We start from the raw sequence: 5,458 nt of genomic DNA, 5'->3' as shown, positions 1-5,458 counted from the left end.
ACCAAAGAATTGATGCTTTTGAACTGTGGTGTTGGAGAAGACTCTTGAGAGTCCCTTGGACTGCAAGGAGATCCAACCTGTCCATTCTGAAGGAGATCAGCCCTGGGATTTCTTTGGAGGGAATGATGCTGAAGCTGAACCTCCAGTACTTTGGCCACCTCATGTGAAGAGTTGACTCATTGGAGAAGACTCTGATGCTGGGAGGGATTGGGAGCAGGAGGAGAAGTGGAAGACAGAGGATGAGATGGCTGGATGGCATCACTGACTCGATGGACATGAGTCTGATTGAACTCCGGGAGTTGGTGATGGACAGGGAGGCCTGCCGTGCTGCGATTCATGGGGTTGCAAAGAGTCAGACACGACTCAATGACTGATCTGATCTGATCTGATCTGAATATTCCATTGTATATATATATGTACCACATCTTCTTTATTCGTTCTTCTGTTGATGGACATTTAGTTTGCTTCCATGGCCTATCTATTTTAAATAGTAATGCAGTGAACATTGGGGTGCATGTATCCTTTTGAATTTTGGTTTTCTCTGGGTATATGACCATGCTGGCTCATATAGTAGTTCTATTTTTAGTTTTTTAAGGAACATTCATACTGTTCTCCATAGTGGCTGTACCAATTTTTATTGCCACTGACACGTAGGAGGATTCCCTTTTCTCCACACCCTCTCCAGCATTTATTTGTAGATTTTTTGATAATGGCCATTCTGACTGGTGTAGGGGTGATTCTTCATTGTAGTTTTATTTTGCATTTCTCTGGTATTTATTGGACACGACTGAAGTGACTTAGCATCAGCATCAGCAGTAGTTAATGATGTTGAGCATTTTCTCATGTGCTTTTTGCCATCTGTATGTCTTCTTTGGAGAAATGTCTATTTAGGTCCTCCACCCATTTTTTGATTGTGTTTTTGTGTGTTTGTGTGTGTGTGTGTGTGTGTGTGTGTGTGTGTGACATAGAGCTGCCCAGGCTGTTTGTATATTTTTGAGGTTAATTCCTTGTTGGCTGCTTTGTTTGCAAATATTTTCTCCCATTCTAGGGTTTTCTTTTTGCTTTGTTTATGGTTTTCTTGCTGGGTACAGTATCCTAGGTTGCAGATTTGATTATATCTTTGCCACTCCCTTCTGGCCTGCAGTTTCTTTCAAGAAATCAGCCGATAGCCACATGGGGGTTCCCTTGTAACTGACTGTTTATTTTTCTCTTGCTGCCTTTAGAATCCTCTCATTATCTTTTGCTATTTTAAGTATGATCACTCTTGGTGTGTGTTTGGGTTCATTTTGTTTGGGACCTGCTGTATTTCCTATGCATTTCCTTCTTTAAGTTTGGGAAGTTTTCAGCCATAAATTTTTTCAAATACATTTTTGATTCCTTTCTCTCTTTCTGGTCCTTCTGGGGCACCTGTTATGTGTAGGTTGGTAAGCTTTATATTATCCCATAGGTATCATACATTGCATTCATGTTTTTCATTGGTCTTTCTGTCTACTGTTGTGACTGGGTGATTTCCTTTTTCTGTCTTATTGATCACTCATTCTTCTGCGTTATTTAGTCTGCCATTCATTGCCTTTAACTAAGTTTTTATCTTGGCAATTGAATTGTCTAATTTTGATTGGTTCCTCTTTACAGTTCTGGTTTATTGTTACAGTGATCTGTGTCTCTATTGATAGTATTTGCTCATCATTTTAGCTTTTTTGTTACCTCCTTTCTGAAGTTGGAGTCTGGTAGACTGGGGAGTTCTTTCATTGTTCCTTCAGGTGATTTCTTTTAATTGAGAGTATTTCCTCTGTTTTTTATTTTTACTTAAATTTCTCTAACTCTATGAATTTAAGAGAAACATTTATTTGTTGTGGTCTTGATGGGCTGTTTTTATGTGGGAGCATCCCTGTGTTGACTGTAAAAGTAATATTTTTGGTGTGAGGGTTTTTTGTATGGATGCCTGCCTCATCTTTCCTCAGGGTGCACTGCCAATTGTCTCCTTGACAGGGAGTATGAGTGTTGTTTTGGTAATCAGAGCCTGCACTGTGTGTTGGGCAGGGCGTCCTCTTTGCTCTGTGGCTTTTATAGCCCTGTCAAGGAGCAGAGTCTCTCTCTAGTTTTTGGAGTGGTAGACTCCAGATCTGATTGTAAGCTGTGGTGTGATGTTAGTGAGACTGTAGTGCTTTCACTATGAAAGAAGCTACTGAGGGTTCCTCCCCGGGGCTTTCTGCCAGGAATGTGTGGTTCTGCAATGCTGCTCATCACCCAGTATGTGTGCCAATGCAGTCTGCTGCTGCTTGCACCACCCCTAGACCCATCCTTGCTGTGTGAGCACTAGGAGATGGCTGAGATGTTAGTACCACCACTGGCATGTGCGTGCTCCCAAACCCCCCTGCTGCTGGACCTGTGCCCGACCGTGAGCACACTGCCAGTGGGCTTCTGCAGTGGACCCATGCCAAAGCCTTCATGTCCTGATAATGGGGCACCTGTGGTGGGCCTGGACATTGCCTTGTGCATGCCAAGCAACCTGTAGCACACCACAGAACCTTCAGGCCATCTCCATGTAGCCAAACTGAGTCCTTTCCCTGGGTCTGTCTGCTGAAGTCCGAGATTCAATACCCAGCAGCTGTGTGCACTAGTAAGAGCAATCCTGGGCTGAGAAATGTAGTGACATGACAGCTATCAGCGCAGGTCCCTGTCTGCTCTGCCTGGCAGCAAGCCAGCACATGCATACTCCTCTACAGCAGAGTCCAGGCCACTCCATCTGTCCTGGTGGACATCACAAATGGCAGAGGGGCTCCCAGGGTGAGGAAACCTTTCCTCTTTCACGGCTCCATCTCCAAAGGTACACGTCTCATCTTGATTCCTTTTTGTTTTTGTCTTTCATTCTACCCAGTTATGTATCTTTCTTGCAGCATTGGTTGTTAAGGTATCTTCTGCAAGATTTCAGTTGGTAAGAACTGTTCCACATGTAGATGTATTTTTGATGTGTTTGTGAGGGAAGATGAGCTCCAAGACTTTGTACTCCACTGTCTCTTTCACTGCTAGATAGCTAGACCTCTCCTGTTGGCTTGAACTTCCAGGAACACCTCCTCCTTTACATGATAGTTCTTATTTATCTTATAACTGGAAATTTGTACTTTTTCAATGCCTTTTTACAATCCCCCATGCCCTCCTACAGACTCACTCACACACACACATACACAAAAGCTCTGGTAATCATATATCTGATCTCTTTTTCTATGAACATTTGTTTTTGAAGTATAATTGACCTACAAGACTATTTCAGTTTCTGTTATGCAACATAGTAATTTGATATTTCTGTATAGTGTATATGTAAACTGAAGATCATGATAATTCTAGTTACAATATATCAGCATCCAACGATGTCACATATTTATTGACTATATTCACCACACTGTATATTTGACTGTGACTCAATTATTTGCAACTGAAAATTTGAATCTGTTAATTTTCTTTATGTGTTTTTCTCCTTCCCTCAACACCTTCCCCTCTGGTCAGCACCTGTTTGTTTAATTATAATTCTGTTTCTGTTTTGTTATGTTTATTTGTTTTATTTTTTAAGTTCCATATTTAAGTGAAGTCATACAGTATTTTCTTTCTCTCACTCATTTATCATAATCCCCTTGTGGCTCATCTGTGTTGTGACAAATGGCAAATTTTCATTGTTTTTCTTTTTCTTTTTTTTTCCTATTCTTATCTGTTTTATTCTTTTTAAAAATGGGATATAGTTGCTATACAATATTGTTATTTTTTGCTGTTCAACAAAGTGAGTCAGCTGTATGTATGCACATGTCCCCTCCCTCTAGTACCTCCTTCCCACCTTCCCTTCATCCTATCCATCTGGGTCATTACAGAGCAATGAGCTGAGCTCCCTGCAATATCCCCCTAGTACGTGCCCACTAGTTATCTGTTTTACACATGGCAGTGCACATGCATCAATATCAATCTCCCAGTTCATCCCTCTCTCCCCCACCCCCTGTACACACATCCATTCCCTAGGTCTGAATCTTTATTCCTGTCCTGCAAATAGGTTCATCTGTACCATTTTTCTAGATTCCACATATATGCATTAATATATGATATTTGTTTTTCTCTTTCTGATTTACTTCACTCTATATGACAGACTCTTGGTATATCCATGTGCCTATTAATGACCCATTTCAGTTTCCTTTTATGGCTGAGTAATATTCCATTGTATATATGTATCACGTCTGTTTTATGCATTCATCTGTCAATGGACATTTAGGTTGCCTCCATGTCCTGGCTACTGTGAAGAGTGCTGCATTGTACATTGGGAGTACCTGTGTCTTTTTTAAATATGGTTTTCTCAGGGTATATGCCCAGTAGTAGATTTCTGGGTCGTATAATAATTTTATTTTATTTTTCTGAAAAATTTAGTTTATTGAAAGAATTCTTACAAAAAGAAGCCAACAGAAATGCTTTAATTGTTTTGTGATATCTCAATGTTCATCCTTTTTTCTTGGTCTTTGTATATAAAGATGCTACTTATTTAGCATGTTCTGCTCTTCATTTTCTCTCTTGTTCATGCCTTTGTTTATTTTTTAATTCGAAGGTAATTGCTTTTCAATTTGTGCTGGTTTCTGCTGTACAGCAATGTGAATGAATTATAATTATATATATATATCCCCTCCCTCTTGAGCCTCCCTCTCTGCCTCCCTGATTTTTACTTTTTAAAGGAAACTTCATACTGTTCTTCATAGTGGTTGTATCAATCTATATTTCCACCAACAGTGTAAGAGGTTTCCCTTTTCCCCATTATGTATCTATTATCACACTTTCTTTTATCCACTCATCTATTGATGGACAGTTATATTGCTTTTATATCTTATATAGGGGTGCACATATATTTCCTAATTTTTTTTGCATGCTTTGGATATATCACACATGAATGAAATTACTGGATCAGTGGTAGATCTGTTTTTAATTTTTTGAGGACTCTTCATTCAGTTTTCCATAGTAGCAGCACTAATTTACTTTCTCTCCCTTTCTCCACATCTTCACCAACACTCATTCTTGTTATTTTTGGTATAATACTTATGACAGGTGTGGGCTTCCCTCATAGCTCAGTTGGTAAAGAATCCACCTGCAATGCAGGAGACCCCAGTTCGATTGCTGGGTAAGGAAGATTTGCTGGAGAAGGGATAGGCTACCACTCCAGTATTCTTGGGCTTCTCTTGTGGCTCAGATGTAAAGAATCTGCCTGTAGTGCAGGAGACCTGGGTTCCAACTCTGGGTTGTGAGATCCCCTGAAGGAAAAGGCTACCCACTCCAGTATTCTGGCCTGGAGAATTCCATGGACTGTATAGTCCATGGGGTCACAAAGAGTTGGACGTGACTGAACAACTTTCACTTCACTATGACAGATATAAAGTGATAGCTCATTGTGGATTTGATTTGCATTTCCCTGATGATTAGCCATGTTGAACACCTT

The sequence above is a fragment of the Bison bison genome, unplaced genomic scaffold (genome assembly GCF_000754665.1).
Source record: "Bison bison bison isolate TAMUID 2011002044 unplaced genomic scaffold, Bison_UMD1.0 scf7180017864168, whole genome shotgun sequence".
Taxonomy (NCBI): Eukaryota; Metazoa; Chordata; class Mammalia; order Artiodactyla; family Bovidae; genus Bison; species Bison bison.
Note: the sequence above shows the minus strand (reverse complement) of the source record.